Source organism: Equus asinus, chromosome 3, assembly GCF_041296235.1.
Source record: "Equus asinus isolate D_3611 breed Donkey chromosome 3, EquAss-T2T_v2, whole genome shotgun sequence".
Lineage (NCBI taxonomy): Eukaryota > Metazoa > Chordata > Mammalia > Perissodactyla > Equidae > Equus > Equus asinus.
The window spans coordinates 106,793,985-106,813,188 of NC_091792.1; the positions used below are offsets into that span (position 1 = coordinate 106,793,985).

Sequence of the window (19,204 nt, forward strand, 5' to 3'; positions counted from 1 at the left end):
ACTATTCTATTTCAAATAGTTTTAAGGGGTCATCTTTTGTCATGTATTACTATCACCATATACCCTATTTTATCTAAAAGTTAACTAATGTGGGAGATAAAAAATCAAATTATTTTAAAATTGACCTCTAACACAATCTAGGGAGAATTGGGGAGAAAAACTTAGAATTAAAATTAGAAGTTACAATTTAATGGATGTTGCTAAATACCACACACACGGTACCATGGCCAGTTATGTACAGAGGATCTAACTACATTGCCCGCCTGTTTAGACCACTGTGCCATATCTTGTGGGTTTCATGTTTCCATTCTTTTTTCAGTTGAAATAATGAAATTGTATTACTGTTTTATACTTGGGCATTTCCACATATCTGATCCTATGTATATTTCTCCCATTTATGTAACATTGGCTTAGTTGAGTAAATATTTTTGAAGGATGAGAAAAATGAGTGTTAGGATTAAGATTTTCATCTAAATTTTGGAAACGGAAAAAAGAGAAAACTTCCACCCTTTTAGTGGTGGAAGAGGGAGAATAGAAGATTCCTGGAGTTTCTCCATCTTTGCTATATTTTAATTCTCTCTGTATGTATTATTTCAAGATGTTTAGATTATTGAAAAGGGGGCCGGCCCCATGGCCAAGTGGTTAAGTTTGCAACATGCTCCAGCCCAGGGTTTTGCCAGTTTGGATCCTGGGCACGGACCTAGCACCACTCAATAAGCCACGCTGAGGCGGCGTCCCACATGCCACAACTAGAAAGCCCCACACCAAAAATATACAACTATGTACTGGGGGTTTTTGGGAGAAGAAGGAAAAAAACTTATGAAAAATTATGAAAGATCCTTAAATGGACATTTTTAGGAAGTTTCCTTTTGCCAATGAAGAGCTAAAACAGTAGTCTGAGCTCATGTTTTAAAAAGTCACATGTTGCTGGCCATTGTTAATTTGAGAAATTGAAACAAAAATATAATGACATATAAAGTTTTTGATTATGGGGAAATTATACAGAGATATGTCCACTCTGAAGTGGATATCTATGAGGAAGTCACTGTTTTATATTTTTGATAAACCCAGGCTTTGAGAAAAAGTTTTCCTCTCCTAGATTATTCTATAATCTCTACTTTTTACAAATTATTGTGTAATCATAATAGCTATTATTTATTAAGCCTTTACTGTATACCATGTGGCAGGATGAAATGAATTCTACGATCATTCTGTTTTACACATAGATACGAATGAACCTGTCTGCTCACTTCAAGGCCTGAGTACTAAGTTAACCAGTATTCCATGTTGCCTCCCAAATGTAAATAACCTTCATAATCTTAACTAACGTTATCTGTACATTGCAGAGATTTATCAATTATGGTCAGGTCATTTTACTTCAAAGCCCAATACCAGCATTTATTTGCTGGTGCTATCAGACAACCTATTTCACCTCATTGTGCCTCAACTTTTTCATTTGAAAAATGTGGATGTTTATAATTTCTGTGCCATGGCGTTTAGTTATTCCTTTGTTCATTTTTTTCAATCGTTCAACATTTATCGAATACCTACTGGGTATTAGACATAGTGCTAGTTGTTAAAGTCACAGAATATTTAAATATTTAGTGTTTAAAAAACTTTTTGGGAGTCATATGTGGTATAGGAAAAAGAAGCCACACTTTGAGAATTGATCTTAGTTTTAAATTATCGTACTTAATTTCATTTGCTTTGTTGCAATTTCATTGCCTTAAAAAAATTCTCATGACAAAATCAAGTGTAATAAACTCTACTGTTTTGCTAGTCTGAACCCTCGTCAGTTATTGAACAATTACACGCCCAAACAGTGAAGTTCCGTTTCTAAGTTAACATGGAAAGTTCAATAAACCACTTTCTTCTCTAACAATAATTGTTCGTCAAAGATGAATATCTTTTTTTTCTTGTTTTGATGCCAATGTATTTATCAGCCAAGTGTTTTAAATCCAGGTATGATCTACACTGTAATGGTTTGTTGGCTCTGAAGGACTTAAGAGGGACGCTGGCAAAACTGAAAGACACTTTCTGTGTGGTTTGTGACCAGCAAAGAACTAGAGCAATACGAGCCAGCGGAAGCACACAGCTGTTAAAAAAACCAATCACTCAACTTAATCTTTAATTAATTCATGGCTTTAAAAGATCATGAATGAATACTTTCCAGAATAGTACCTAAATGAGCTCTGGTCACAGGAAATTCAAGGTGACAGTAGAGTCACACTATTGTTAGTGCAGAAACGTGTGTGACAGATGAAAAATATTTTCCCAATATAATTAGATTTAGCAGGATTAAACTCAGTCATGCAGCAGTCTGTTTAAAGTCTGCTGCCCAACTGTGCAGCAGTAATGACTCTCTTTCTTTGGCCCTGTGGAAAGCATATGAATGTGTTTTTCCTAGATTATTTAGAAACAGATTATTTGGCCTCTGGGTTAATAACACCTTAAATTGCATCATGCTTTTGAATTTACAAATTTCTTTAAAAAATTTGTATGGAAATATTCGTTGTATGTGGTTAGTCAATGATGCCATTGGGCCCTGAGAGAAAACTTATTCTACTGGACTGAAGAAATCTAGCATGATGAGATATGATTAATAATACGGCTTGCAGATTGAAGAAAAGCTATAGCTCTAACTTGTACAGCATGGATATTGCGTCAGACTGAGACCAGAAAGTTCTGTAACTTTCTGGAAGTTGGTTACACATTTTTCCCTGTGCTTTCAACTAGCCAAAGTTAAAAGAAAAATTCAATCAGATAAAAAAAAATTTCACAATGTCCATAAAATAAAATCACAGTAATGCTATTGTGCTTTTCCACTCAGTACCATGAGAAAATTTTTCATTTGTTTTCAAGCAGGAAGTGAATTATTCTATAGTAAACATGAAAGTGATCTTCACAGTATAACCTGAATGTCTCCAGTCCAGGAATGTAAATAAGTATACAGTTGCCCTTTAATCAGAATTTTGCTAGATTGATAACTCTGATCATATAACCAAATTTAGCTCCCCTTTCAAGATTTCTCTTGAGCTATATTCCTGTCTTTATCTTAATACCCAAAATATATTTCCTTTGTCACGATTTTATTTTGTTTTTCAAAAATCTGGTTGTATACAAGTTTTCTCTGTAAAATAGATCAAATACTTCTAAAAATTTAAACTGTAAATGTAACATATTTGTTAGTAGACAAGTCATGTTATATTTATTTTCCCATTTAATATGTAAAATAACTCTAAGGCATGGGAAGAAACTAACATCCTACTTTTGTAAATGAAGAAAGGGCTGAGCGGCAGAGTTAGTACTAAGACCATATCAGGCTTGTTTAATAAGGTTTAGTCCTTAAAAAAAATTATTCATAGTCTACTGGTAAGAATTTGTTACTTAAAAAATAATGAACGACTCTAAAAAATAAAGTCTATTAAAAAGTAATGAAGGCTATACATGTCATCTCTTAAAAGCTAGTACAAATACCTTAAATAACAACTTTATATTTTGGGGAAAATGGTGAATTGTTTTCTGAAATGGAAGTCAAAGGACATCCATTCCAGAATTGACTTTGCCACCTGTGAATAGTACGGCATTGGGAGAAATTTCATTAACCTCTCAGGGCTTTATTTTCTTCCTTTAAAATGATAAAGTTAAACTGAAAGCTCCCTGTCATCACCATTGCAGGTAGATCTAGGTTTTGAGGGGCCTAAAGCTTATATAATTTTGGGAGCCGACTATAAAAAAAAGAATACGAAGTCATAATTACAAAATACCTGCAGCCACTCCAAGGCCTTATAGGAGAGACTGAATACACAATGGTCTGAGCCATCCAAAGTCCACCTGTTATGAGGAGAGATGTGCCCAAGGATAAGTCGGAATAGTCAGAGAAGGCAGTGTTAACCAATAGTAGTTTAAATATCTTACTTTTGCAAGTTAAAGAAAAAAACCTGTGACTTTTGAACGTGTTGCTGTAGCCCCTTAGAGGACCTTAGAAGAATCTCAGCAAGGAGGTTGTTCAGCTTCAGTTTCATTCGCATTGTCATTAATCTCCTTCTGGGCTCTTCAAGTTCTCACGCATTTGTTCTAAAACTTAATGTGCATTATAGCCACCTGGAGGTTGGTGATAGCTAAAAATTCAGGGACCCAGTGGCTGAGGTTCTGATTTATTAGGTTTGGTGTGGGGTCCAGGAAACACATTGTTAGTAGATACCATAGATAATTCTGACACAGATGTTTCTTTTTTAAAGATTGGCAACTGAGCTAACAACTGTTGCCAATCTTTTTTTTTTGTTTTTCTTCTTTCCCCTAAAGCCCCCCAGTGCATAGGTGTATATTCTAGTTGTTAGTGCCTCTGGTTGTGCTATGTGGGACGCTGCCTCAGCATGGCCTGATGAGCGGTGCCGTGTATGCGCCCAGGATCCAAATGAGCAAACCCACGGGCTGTCAAAGTGGAGTGTGCAAACTTAACCACTCAGTCATGGAGCCGGCCCCCGGATGTTTCTTAAAGTATACTTTGAGGAGCACTTCTCCAATAGAATCCAACCTAAAGGCTGGAAAGAGACAATAAAATCACCTTTTCCGTTTTAACTGAAAGCTGTTATTGGGAGCAACTGATGCTTTGGGAAAAAGATAACGAAAGGCTATTAAAGGCTAGTTGTGAAGGTCAGAAGGCCTCCCTCACAGTGTGTAAAGAAGCTCTGATCTCCTGTAGTTAGAAAGGCAGAAAAATTTGAGGCCCAGGCCCAAGCCTTAATTATCAGAACGGTAGACTTCCAGGGAAGGCTGAACTCGCAACCTAGGCAGATCTGCAAAACCTAGTTTGGGGCCTTGATTGGGGAAGGATGGGAACCAGAGATAAGATTGATCTTAGGTCTCTTGGTCTATCAGTTAGCTGTTTCTGTGTAATCAACCACTGCAAAACTTGTTGGCTTCACAAAACAGCTGTTTAATATTTCTTATAAGTCTGTATGTTTGCTTGCATGTTTTCCTGGTCTTGCTAGGCTTGGTTGATCTTAGTTGGGCTTGCTTATGTGTCTGTGTTTCTCTGGTGAATTGACTGGGGGTGGTTGGTCTACAGTGGCCTTGGCTGGGACAGCTCAGCTTTTCCACATGTCTCTCAAATCCCTCAAAGAGTCTGGCATGCTCTCCTGGTAATGTGAGAGATTCAAAAGAAAAAAGCAGAAATGTGTAAATATTTTTTTCAAAGATTTGCTTTTTTTTCAAGTTTTATTGATACAGTGTTGTCCCACTGGCCAAAATATGCTAATGGTCAAGCCCAGATACAGTGCAAAAAGGTATGGCCAATGGGCTTGCATAAAGGGAGATGTGAAAAATTGGTGTCATTAATTCAATAAATCTACCACACTTGATGTCCCCCACTTTCTGCCCCAGTTCCTAATTTTAGAGAATCTAAAATTGGGCTTAGTAGTCTACAGGAGGGTTTCTCAATTTTGACACTTGATATTTTGAGCCATATAATTCTTTGCTATGGGGACTGTATTGTGCATCCCTGGCTTCTACCCAGTAGAAGCAGTAGCCAATAGCATCCTTCTCACTGTAATGACCAAAAATGGTCCAGACATTGTCAAATGTCCCTTCGGGGGCAAAACCACCCCTGGTAGAGAACCAGTAATCTAGATGAAGGAATAAATGCTGTTTCCAGCACCTGGTTGACTTACTCAGGTTTAGTTCACTGAAGGGTATTTCTGATTTTGCCTACTTTTCCTGTTAGAAAGTCTTTACACTTGTCCAGATGAACTGGTGTAGTGGCAATGGGACCACCAAGAAGAGGACAGAATCAAGAGATATTCAAGGGATGTAATCAGCAGCTCTTTTTGAGGGACTGGCTATAGGGGGTGAAGGAGAGAATGATGTCCAGGATGATGCCCATGAATCAGGTAAAATTATGGGAAGAAGTTGGTAATTGAGACAAGAGGATTGAACTTGATTAAGAGATATGGAGATAATTGGCAGTCTGTTTCAGGACAATAGAGACATATGAGCCAAGATGATGAAGAGAAGGAGGGGCAGTATGTTGTTAAGATTTAACCCAGGCTGGAGGATATAACAGTAGTATGGGTGAATAACAAAAACAGGGTTTCTGGGGGAAACCTGGAAAGATAGCAACAGATGGAACTTCTGCTGTAAAAAAAGAAAAAAAGAACAAGAATTGTCATGAATGTTTAACTTTAGGTGAGATGGGTTTGAGTCTGTAGCTTTGTTACATGGAGAATACTTGTAATGGACAAAATGGAGAATCAGAGGAGAAACCTAGGGAAACACAGTAGGATTGCCGGGCAGATCCGAGGGCACTGTTGAGCTTGGGGGCCTTGAATTTTAGTGGTGTCTTTCTCTCAAGTTGTGTATTTTTCCTCAATAGCACTGGGTAGATTTTGTATATATTCAGAGGAAATAATTGTTTCTATTAATCGAAGATTGGGATCTTACCAGATTGATGAGCTATTAGAAAAAAAATAAAAAGAAAGTTGAAGATATTTGCAGGCTAGTGTTTGAATTGGTGGACTATAAAATCTAAGCTAGATTCGAAAGAAAATTGAAGGGGGACTCTGGCAAGGTGGTAACTCGTCAAGGAACTGGAGATCCTATTGAGTTTAAAGAGTTGCTAGAGTGAGAAGAAACGCAATATCTGGGAGTATGGGAAATTTTGATCAAAGACGTTTTGATCAGTCTATGTTGATATATGACTTTATAGGTGGGGTCGATCTGTGTGAGGACAAGGTCCAGGTTACTTGTGTAAGGGAAGGGAAATAAAGATCATTCAAGATGAGGGGGCCAAGGAATGGAGTAATCTGGGTTTTAATGGATTGTCAATGTGGACTGTGACATTTCCCAGAACTGTGGTGGCACTTGGGATAAAGGTTGTCAATCCAAAGTTCTGCAGAGAGCATGAGTGGTGACTGAGAGCCTGATTGATAACAGCAGTAAAAAAGAGGAGAAGGAGGAATGCTGAATGGCACAGACTTCATTTAAGTGGGACTTGTTAAGAAGATTGAAGGAGGAACAGTCTCTGTGTTGGTTGGCTTTACTGTAGTAACAAGAACAGCAACAAAAGCCTCAATGGTTAACAAAAACAAAAATTTATTTATCTCTTGTCACATGTTGGCAACTGTTGTCGGCATGTTTCCGCAGCTCTATCATGTGTCTCTTCTCATTCTAGGACCCAGGTTGAAGAAACAGTCTCTGTTAAGGATGTGTAGCTCTTGCAGAATAAAGGAAAAACAGCAAGAGAGCAGGAGTGATGGAATTCCTGTTTTCAATTTTCCTACTGTGACTTGAGCTCATATTTCAATGCCAAAGCAAGTCACAGTGCCAAGCCTGATGATGAGACAGGGAGGTATACTCTGCATAGAGCGAGGGATGCCTTGCAAGCCTTAAGGCAACCAGTGGAAATGTGGACTCCTCTTGTTATAAGGGAGATGGGAGTAAATGATTGAGAGCACTAGTACCATCTACCACAGCTGGGACAATATGAATTACATTAGTGTGGAGTTTGTACAGTCCTGGTTCAATGAAACTTTTCCCTGTAAAACTCCAGGATAAGCAGGACACAAAGCTGACTGGACCATCACAATCGATTCCTAATTTGTTTCTCCATTCCAGATGTCCTGGGCATTTTTGGTGGGAGAAGTGAAGAGCACACAGGCTACACTACCCAGGTTTGAATGCCTGCCCTTCATTCACCTACTGTGTGTCCTTGGGAAGTTGATGAACCTTTGTGTGCCTCAGTTTCCCTATTTCTAGAGTGTCAGTAATACTGGGAATTATCTTATAGGATTGTGGCAAGTATTAAATAGTTATTTGCCAAGCCTTTAGAACAGAGTTTGTCACATGTAAGAAATCAAATGTTTTTTATTATTCATAAGGTATATTTTCTATAATAATCATCTGTGGTGAAACCTTTATTGATTTTCCCTTTTCTATAGAATTACTCCAAACTCCTAATCCTGGTCCTTGATAATATCATTATAACTTCCTGTTCTGATATCCATTTTTCTTAGGTATGTCCTATATTCAGAGCTGACTTCTGTTTCATGGGATTAGGAGCAATTTAACAGTATGGTATGTATTTTATCCATCCTTATATTCCCAGAATCACAGTCCTGGCAAGTTGTGTACAGGCCATAAATGTTTGAAGGGTGTGGATGTGAATGCCGTTTGCTCTCTGAACCCCTTCATCTGCTGTTTTTATCCAGCAGCGGGCCTCCTCCCTTTGTCCTGCCTGTTGAAATCATTCTTTCCCTTTTCATCTCTTCCATGAAAACTTTTTTTTGGTATCTCCTCACTGAAATTCCATACTGCATTCTGGGGGTCATTTTTTTATGACCCTAATCATAGTTATGTGTATTCTTGACCTTTACTTCCTACTCTCTCAGGACTACGTTGTGTCTCATTAGCTGTTGAAGTCACTTTCAACCCTTTGATACCAAGATTTTATGATTATCTTTGTCTCCTATAATAGTTTATCCATTATAGTTTTTCCATAAGTGTTTGCTCCCCCTAAAAAAGAATAAATATCTTCTTCTCCTGTTTGCTCATTATTGTTTGCGCGTTTGCATATAATATTTACTACAGATTCCTTATGTGGTCATTTAAAGTTTATCGCCTTGTTTCTATCTTTGCTGCTTGAATCTCTGAGGAGTAGTGATTGAGTTACTTATATTTGTATTCTTCTGTTCCTTGACCTAGATCGAGGTGAATTTTACAAAATCACTTGGATGAATTAATTTATCAACTAGATATTGATCTAATATATTTTTGAATGAAATGATTCATGGAATGGTGCAAAGTTTCAGCTGAGTAATCTCTAGAGAAAATACCTCTTTAGATGAAGGAATAAGTGTTTGAGATATTCAGATCTGCAGAAATTTAACTTTTTTATTCTTTATATGCTTTTTGAAAATATGTCCTACCAGACCTTGATCGCTTCCAAGGTAGAATTTTATTGTACCTCTTCTTTGTAGCTTTTATCATAGTTGTAATTTTATATATATGTATATATAGGATTACCTTTTACATAAATTATTTTATGTAATTATTTGGTTTTGAATAAATGCACTGAAGTTATATCACAAAGAAAAGTCATTTCTAAACTTTATTATATTTTAACATGATGTTATATGGGGTAACTTCAAAGGATTATGGGTTTTTTCAGCCTGTGAAGCATTTACATTTTTTTCCTGGACACACTTTGTGTGTTATAGTGCCATCTGAAAGAGTGAAGGTGCTGGTAAGACTCCTATCGCTCTACAGAGAAATAAAGAAGAGACAACACATGTGATCAAATGCATAAATCAAGTTATCTTTGAAGATTTTTACAGCTAGAAAAGCTAAAGAAGAAGAAGTAAGAACCTACATCCATTTATTTTTGTATATTTTCTTATATTTTTGTTAAAGCTAAAATGATGAGAGAAGGTGATCACAAATATATCAATATTCAGTTTTTCAGGATCTGTAAAAACAAAACAAAACGAAATACCACAAGCCATTAATTAAAAGTACATAAACTCTTTCTTCTTGAATTATTTAAAAATGGCCGAATGCTGGGTAGGACAGAAGCTGAGACTCTGGAGTTAAATGGATTTGAGTTTGAAGACTCTGCCGTTTATACTTTGTGGTCTTTGGAAAATCACATAAATTCTCATAGCCTCAGTTTTTTATCTTTAAAAAGGAGCCATTGATATCTACTTTACAGTTTTGCTGAGTATTCAGTGAGATTCAGTGCAAGAAGTATTTAGTGCAATAACAGCGTCAGAACTATTCTGTGTTCCACAATTGGCATCTGTCATTGTGATTTTTATATAATGAGATAATTCTCACTTATATTCATAATCAGGAGGACATATATTCAGAATAGGAGCAATATGCGATATTCTCTTATTTCTTCAGTATTCTTTCTTAAGGATCATCTTATATCATGAGGTGTGTATTTCAGTCAAGGCTTATAGCAAGTGGGCTCTTTTATGGGTTGTGATTTAGTTTATATTTCTATTCTCAAGCTAATTGTAATATTTGCCAAATTATATCATCCTTTTTTGCTTTGTTAGAGTTAGTAGGTCCTGAGAGAGTGAGGAGAGCATTCCTCTATGTCAAAAGCACACTTTGTGAGATTTAGTAAACTTTGAAGTATAAACTAGCTTTTATTTGCTAAGGCCCTAATTAAAAGTGATTATTTCAGGAAAATTAAACACACTGGGAGCAGAAGGTCAAAATACATACACATTAGGTGAACCTTTAAATGATTTCTTTCTCTTGTAGGAATATGCCAGCACTGGGTTTATAGATATAACCTATCCACTCAAGGAGACCAAATTTAGGTTTTGAAATAAGAGAGGAATAAGAGCTGCTAATCCACATGGCAGAGTTGGAAACTATTTATCTTTCTCTTTGACGTGACAAAAAAAACACCTGGTATTATTTAGACGCATCTCAAAGTCACTCATTTAGATAGAAAATATTTTGGAAAATATTGTTTACCTTAGTTTGCCTTTGTCTTCTTGTGGTTTGGTACATTTGTAATCTTAAGATGGGAGTAGAATTTACTAAAGCCGTTGTTGCTAGTTGGCAGCTGTAGTCTCCTGGGCACAGGTAGTAATAGCTGCTGCAGGAGGGGTAGTGTTAGCCACTGGGGCATTGGGGGTGGACTCAGCCCGGAGCTGTGGTGCTGGACACACCAGCACCTGTAGTGTTGTTGGCAGAGGCAGCGGAAGTGGCAGTGGTGTCAGCAGCAGCGATGGTGGTGGTAATTACAGCAGAAAGAGTATTAGAAGTGGCTGGTGGTGCTTGAGGACTAGAGTTCACTATTCCCCGGTGGTGTAGGTCTGGCTGATGGGCTGAGTGGGCGGTGGGGGTTGTAGAGATGGTGGGGGAGGTGGGGATGATAGAGGAGGTAGGGCTCATAGGGGAGGTAGGGATGATATGGGAGGTGGGGATAGTACAAGTGGCGACCTCTGTAGGGTTCCAGAAGACCATGGTGACCACGTGGACTTCCAGGAAGTTGTTCAAGTTTTGCAAAATATTTTCTCGACTGCTCAGAATGTATTTGTTTAAGTGGTTTAAAATGGCCTTTGGGCCTTTCACCAGACTTAAAAGAGAAAATACAAAATACGGTTGATTTCATATAGATGAGATGCATGAACTAGCCTGAAATCAGGCTTTAGATATATATCTATATTATCATTTGAATTCATGTAAATATTCTAACTTTATTCTACAAGTAATTTGACGGGCATGCCAACCAAGTAAAGGGTTTTGAATTATGACCTTTGGCGAAATATAAAGTAAACTGTATCTCTGCTCTTCTCAAAGCCTAATAGTTTTATTACAGATTTTCCCAAAATGTGTTCCATAATAGGTGCTATTTTGAAAAGATTTTGGTGGTCAAATAACTATGGAAAACATTTCTTTACTACAAGACTTATTGGAGTTGTCAATATAATACACCAATGAATATTTGGCATATCCAAGGATATGTGATATGTCCCACACTTACTTCACCATGGAAATGTCACGTGTGTGTGTTTGCATGTGTAGCATTTCCTCATACTAGTGTTTTAGCATTTCATGGAGAATCTTTGGGACATATTGTTTTAATTTCATTCCTGGAAAAGAGTGTAATGCATTTTACTGCTCTGAATAAAAGGAGACTATAGAAGCTTTGCATGGCTCTCTGTTCATAGACCCAAATACGAGATTCATAGAGCATTCCATGAATCTATGTGGCTGACTCATTTGCACAGAATCACAGATATTAAAAGCTAGAAGTGCCTTAGATCAGTCAGCATATATCTACCCAGTGAAAGTCTCATTTCAGCAATGCCGTGAGCAGTTTTAATTGGCTTTAGTTACATGGACTTTTAAGAAGACATTCTCCTAGGATTTTCATTTTGGCCCTGGTCTCTCATTTTCTCTTCACTGGCAGACGTTAATCCTTGGGATTCTAAGTATGAGAATCCTCCTGCCTCTTCATGAAACATTAGTCTCAAACTAGATAAATTCTAAGGAAGAGATACCTGACTTTAAGAAGAAAAAATAAGTTGTCAAAATTATCATAAACTTTCCAGTTAGGTTTGGAATTATTTTTTTTTTTCTAAATATCAGCACAATTTGGGTCACTAAACCTAGATAACATCTACTCCACAGCATTAGAAGCAAGATAACTTTTTTGTTTTGAAGAATTCATTTAGAGTACTTGTCTTGGAGTGGGGAAAAAAGAGAGCCAGGGGATGTGACAGGATGATGGGACAGATATTTTCAGGTAACACATCCTACTGTGAAGCTCACCTCCATTCTGACATGGTGTGGGGATTATGAAAATTAGAAATGGCAGGGTAGAAACAGGGATTTATAATTTTGAAAAGTCTCTCCAGACAATTCTGAATTTTCTCTCCTTTTCCATTGAAAACTGCTAATATTGAGAAAAGAAACTAGTTTTTGTATTTTGTGGGATCAAAGGAAATGTGCTTTATTAAAAAGCCATCAATATTTATAAGGAAAAAGACATTTACACTGAACAAACAAATGTAGATAGTTTTTGGTACTGAAGGCTGGATAAACTCTGCTTTTCGTGTGCTAAGCTGTCCTATTTCCATTAATTTAGATTAACACATATCTGAGAGGCAGGCAACTGGAAGCAAAGTTTTGGTGCTCACAGAACTGTTCCTACTGGTTGACTCTGGCTCTCTCAGTATGGGCTTAGGTTGAGAATAAAAGAAAATATTTGTACCTTATCAACTCCTTAGACATAACTGACTTTTGCTTATGAATGAAAATTTCAAAAGATAACCAGAAATATAAATAAAACTTACTTCTCTGTGACTTTTTCGTTTATGTGCACCAGCAGGCTAAAATGAGGTAGAGAAGACAAACATATGTAGAAAAAATTAGACCCAGAGCATATATGGCATTTTAAGGACATTGATTATAAATTATTTATGGATTAAATGTAGTTGGGTTAGGATTAATGGAATGGAATACAATTTTAGAATTTTAAGTGTCATCATTAAATGTGAGGGACCCTTTAACAGTTTAAAGGTACACTGTTCATAAGATAAAGGTGATGAGTTTTTCTGAAGGTCTTCAAGCAGAACCGTCCTCTCCTTCCACATTCTCATGAGTGTGTTGCCAGCCAGTCTCCAGTTTCCAGGTAGTGCTAGATTTGGCTCCTTTTGTCATAATAACTACCATTCGCTCAGGTGCCAAGCCTGGAGACCATTATGGAACCAACATCTTTATGAACTTGGTATAAGGAAAAATCAGCTTGTCTTCTGTAGGAGAGAAAAATGGGTGATCAAAGAGCTCTGGAATAGGTTTTTCACTGGATAGGAAATCCTCCTTGCTACATTTTAGCATGGGACAATAGGAGAAGAGGCATTTCCCATAGTTAGCAGTGCCCAAAGACACTGGTTGTTCATGAAATGATTCTGAATTATGTTTGCAGCAATAAGTTACATTAGACAATGTAATTTACCCTTTAGATAAGGTAACTTAGGTGTAGGCATTAGGTTGATAAATCTAAAAATGTTAGAGGGCACCAAGCACATGCTCTTGATTGGAAGTTATATATCATGTCTAGAATTTCTTAATTTATTTGATCCTTGTGAAATCTTTTATGTGGTTGCAAATTTGTAGTGTTCCTTATAATCACTTTTCTTCTTCACACGTCTTTCTTTTTGGAGAGCCTACCAAAGACTAAATGTTATCTAGGAGTGCTACTGCAGAAGTACAATCAGAATACACAATTTAAAATCATGACACTACAGCATCTTACTTATCACATCTTGGGAATTCTAGAGACTACCAAACTGTGTGGGAAAAAAATAAAAATATTGATTGCATCCCAAGGTCAACAAAAGATCACAGAGAAAGTTAAATGAAGTTCTTAGGCAGAAATAAAATTAAAACAAAGTGTGTGTAGTACACATTCATGTTGATGTAAAACAGTGAATTGAATGTACACTTTATGATTAAGAACTAAATAAGAAAATAAATGTGTAAGATACTCAATATTTACCGAGAAGTAAGCAGTGAAAGTCAAGATGACAGCAATCAAAATGAGTGTCTTCATCTCGTCTTAAGTTCTTCTAGAAGAAGGTGGGAAGAGATGCTTCATTGGTAGTGGGAAAATAAAAGAAATGCCCTTTTGTTTTTGCTAAATTTTAACCAAAAGAAAAACATTTATGCATGTTATAGCACATCTATGGCATATATTCTATCTATGACATAATAAAACTTTTCAAATTTATAAGAAAAATATTGAGTCCTATAGATATGTGCAAAGGTTAAGAATGAATTGACACCAGGCTCAACAAATCTGTCTGGGCCAAAGGAATAAGGAATGTCCCATACCATATCCGTGTGCAGTTGTCCAGAAAACTAATGAGGATGAAGATTCACCAAGTAAACTCTATATGTTGGTTACCTATGTACCTGTCACCACCTTCAAAAATCTACAGTCAATCTGGATGAGAAGTAACTGCTGATTGTCAAATACAGTTATAAAACTGCCAAAAAAAAAAAGAACAATCAATTCCAGTTTGCAGATGGCATGATTTTATATATAGAAAACCCTAAAGAATCCATCAGAAAACTATTAGAAGTCATTAACAGCTACAGTAAAGTTGCAGGGTACAAAATCAACTTAAAAAAATCAGTTGCATTTCTGTACTCTAATAATGAGCTTACAGAAAGAGAACTCAAGAATACAATTCCATTTACAATCGCAACAAAAAGAGTAAAGTACCCAGGAATAAATTTAACTAAGGAGGTGAAGGACTTATACAATGAAAACTATAAGACATTATTGAAAGAAATAGATAATGACATAAAGAGATGGAAAGAGATTCCATGCACACGGATTGGAAGGATAAACATAATTAAAATGCCCATACTATCCCAAATAAGCTACAGATTCAATGCAATCACAATCAGAATCCCAATGACATTCTTCACAGAAATAGAACAAAGAATCCTAAAATTCATATGGGACAACCAAAGACCCCAAGTTACTAAAGCAATACTGAGAAAAAAGAACAAAGCTGGAGGCATCACAATCCCTGACTTTAAAATGTACTACAAAGCCATAGTGATCGAAATAGCATGGTACTGGTACAGAAACAGACACACAGATCAATGGAACAGAACTGAAAGCCCATAAATAAAACCACACATATATGGACAGCTAATCTTCGACAAAGGAGCCAAGAACATACAGTGAAGAAAAGATAGTCTCTTCAATAAATGGTGTTGGGAAAACTGGACAGCCACATGCAAAAGAATGAAAGTAGACCATTATCTCATGCCATACACAAAAATAAACTCAAAATGCGTCAAAGACTTGAAGATAAGTCCTGAAACTGTAAAACTCCTGGAAGATAATAGGTAGTACACTCTTTGACATCGAACGTAAAAGGTTCTTTTCAAATACCATGTCTTCTCAAACAAGGGAAACAAAAGAAAAAATAAACAAGAGGGACTTCATTAGACTAAAGAGCTTCTGCAAGGCAAAAGAAACTAGAATCAGAACAAAAGGACAACTCACCAATTGGGAGAAAATATTTGCAAATCATATATCTGATAAGGGGTTAATCTCCATAATATATAAGGAACTCACACAACTGAACAACAAAGAAACAAACAGCCTGATCAAAAAATAGGCAGAGGATATGAAGAGACATTTTTCCAAAGAAGATATACAGATGGCCAATAAACACATGAAAAGATGTTCAACATCACTAATCATCAGGGAAATGCAAATCAAAACTACATTAAGATACCACGTTATGCCTGTTAAAATGGCTATAATCTCCATGACTAAAATAACAAATGTTGGAGAGAGTGTGGAGAAAAAGACACCCTCATACACTGCTGGTGAGAATGCAAAGTGGTGCAGCTACTATGGAAAACAGTATGGAGATTCCTCAAAAAACGAAAAATAGAATTACCATGTCACCCAGCTATCCCACTACTGGGTATCTACCCAAACTTGAAATCAACAATCCAAAGTAACATATGTACCCCTGTGTTTATTGCAGCACTATCCACAATAGCCAAGATACGGAAACAATCCAAGTGCCCATCGACTGATGAGTGGATAAGGAAGATGTGGTATGTATATACAGTGGAATACTACTCAGCCATAAAAAAGACAAAATCATCCCATTTGCAACAACATAGACGGACCTGGAGGAAATTATGCTAAGTGAAATAAGCCAGACTGAAATAGACAATCACCAGATGGTTTCACTTGTTATGTGGAATATAAACAAACACATGGACAAAGAAAACAGTTCAGTGGTTACCAGGGGAAAGGGGGTGGGAGGTGGGCACAGAGGGTGAAGGGGAGCACTTATGTGGTGACAGACAAGAAATAACGTACCACTATTGTGATGTAAACTATTGTGAACTCAAAGAAAAAAAGAATAATGAATTCCAATAACATTATAAATAGTAGATAAAAATGTAGACAAAAGTTAGTCCTTGTTTTATTAATATGAAAACATATAGAATTTCTTTTTGAGCTACTACTTTATAATTACTAAAGAGTTATTTAAGAAGGTAAAACCAAAATTTGATCCAGATTGTGGTGAAGTTTCTATCTTTACATGTAGCCATTGGTTATATTAATTGAGATAATTCTTTGAAAAGCAATATGACAATATGCAAAAGAAACATGAAAATGTTCATACTTCTCACTTAAAGAATCTCAGTATTTAGAATTATTCTTGATAAAGTAGCTAACCAATAGAAAACAAACAAGAAATGTTCATTCCAGTGTTACTTATAATTAAAAAATATGGATACCGATAATCATGAAAATTTTGTAGAAATTTGAAAATGCTTATGTTATAATGATAAGTGAAAAATTTAAATACCATACTGTATGTAAATTATCCAAATAAACAAGGCCAAGAAAATGTAAGCAAAAATTAAAATGTGTGGTATGATGGTTTAACTTATATGTGTTATTAAAAAAGTATTGTCTTTTGTTGATTTTGTAATTTAAACACATAAAAGAAATCAAGAAATTGCCACTAAAATGGTCTTCTGGCTCTGACTTTTACATTGCATATTTAAGATGCTAGACAAAAAATTTTAAAGATTAACTTATAATTAAAAAATTTAGTTAGAAATATGAAATATTTATATTAATCTTGTCATGAGTATTATTTTTATTATGTATGAGTAACTTTTCGAAATTTGACATTTCTGCTAAACTTTTCTTAATATGGTCATTATTGCTAGATTCTCTTATCAAAAGGAAATGGAAAAAACAAACAACAAAACCTAAGCCTCTCCAATTGCAGATCTTTGAGGGCTATTATAAAATTATCCTTTCTCATAATTCTGCATTCATATATCGTACTTCAGTAATGAATCAATGTTTTTGTCACTATTTGCGTAACTAATTCCACTTCTGAAGAAGAAAAGTGAGGAGTTCATGGCTAATTGTTTATGCTTACAAAATCTCAGCTTCAAATGTGACTGCTCTTCTAATCTTTAAGTTACAACATTAAAAACATGATAGCCACAACAAAATTGATGGAGAATTACTGTCTTTTAACAATGACTTTATTCAATAGGGCATCTCCTTGTGATTTTATGCGAAAGACTGCTGAATCAATAGTCATGAGAGTTGAACTTTATTTGACAAACCTGATCACGTTAATTAAGCGATCTGAAGCCCATTTTTCTAATTTTAAAATGAAGTGATTAATTTATTTGATGAAATTGTCACATCCTAATACTCCAAGAATAAGAATAGAAAACTAAATCAATAAGTGTATCTCCATGATGTAAAACAGTCACAATCTCAAGCGAAATACAAGACACATTTAGATATTTATATGCCCTTCCCTTTTAATAAAAGAGATAAATAGAATGGAAATATTCAGTTAATAAAAAATTAGGCCCAGTGATTTTTGGCCTACCTTAGCAAAACAGTTAGATGTTTCTGCAACTGAAAACATTTTCATTTTTATAGACACAAAACTAAAATATTGACTCATCTCTAAAGAGGGCCATTTGAAATTACTCAGGATTCCAGAGGATAAGCTATTTTTATTATCATGTTTACTGACATTATTAACATTTTACTAATAAGAGTAGATTGAATTTATAAGCTGATGAATTTGTTAAAGCATTTCCATTTTTTTCCTATGTGATATTTCCTTTCAAATGCATTGTCTATTACAACTCTGTGGAAACACAGTTTGAGATCTCCCAATAATTGCACTAATTAGAAACTGGATATAATCAAAGTCTAAAGGAAATTGGTTTAAGTCTTTGAAATTTTAAAAATGATCCCGTAATAAGGGATCCTCTCTCTGCTTGTCCAGGAATGTCAGTCTTGCGTCAGCTTCTGGAGTCTGGAAACTCAGAGAAAGAATACAGATGATTCACGTCTTATAAAAGATGTTTTCCTCTCTCCTTTATCTTTTCTAATTAGTGCTTATTGCTAAGCAAAATATTATTATTATTTTAACATGTGCTTCTGGGCTGATCCAAACTATTTCCTGAAACAAAAAAGTGGTGTTATAATCTTCAAAAGTTGACATTTGTCCTTTTCATTTTTCTTAGAAACATCATGGCTAATTATCTGTGCGTCAGAAGTGAAGGTTTATTATTTATAGTTTAAAGATAATACTTTGATTCTATTTCTTTCCTTTATCTTGGATATTTTCTTAAATAACTTGACATTTTGGTAACAAAGCAATAATTATTGAAATTTGACTCCAAACCCTACATCTAAGGAACATTTTCATAAATAAGAATACTCTGCTATTTACAATATTTGCCTTTCTACTATGTGATAATGTCGTGGACTCTGAGCTGGCAGAAAGGATTTGAAGATGATAGCCTCTTTTGTGTTCATCTTTAGCTTTTTATTACAGATAAAGTACTTCATTCCTGAAAGTTAATTTTTAGAGAATATAAAATAAATTCAATTTAAGCATTCATAGTTGGAGGGCAGCTGCAACATTGCGTTCGTTTCTTGCCTTTTCTGGACATAAAAATGAAAAAAAAGATGACTAACAAATCATTTTGATATCCTTTGATATGCTTTTTGCTGCTAGGCCAATAATAATTCTATAATTATATTGTAACGAAAGACATGTTGTGCACCATAGTAATTATCTCGCTCAGAAGAAATGTGCCAGTTATTGAACAATACAAAATGTAAGCATTGTAGTAG

At 35.5% G+C, this 19,204-nt stretch overlaps 1 long non-coding RNA gene across 1 annotated transcript in view; it reads left to right on the forward strand.

Moving 5' to 3' along the window:
* The window catches only part of LOC123283794 (uncharacterized), a 95,137-nt gene that overhangs the window by 35,744 nt on the left and 40,189 nt on the right, over positions 1–19,204 (forward strand). The window contains exons 2-3 of the long non-coding RNA XR_011502476.1: positions 7,615–7,670; positions 8,013–8,073. This is a non-coding gene — a long non-coding RNA (uncharacterized lncRNA). The remainder of the gene's footprint in view (positions 1–7,614; positions 7,671–8,012; positions 8,074–19,204) is intronic.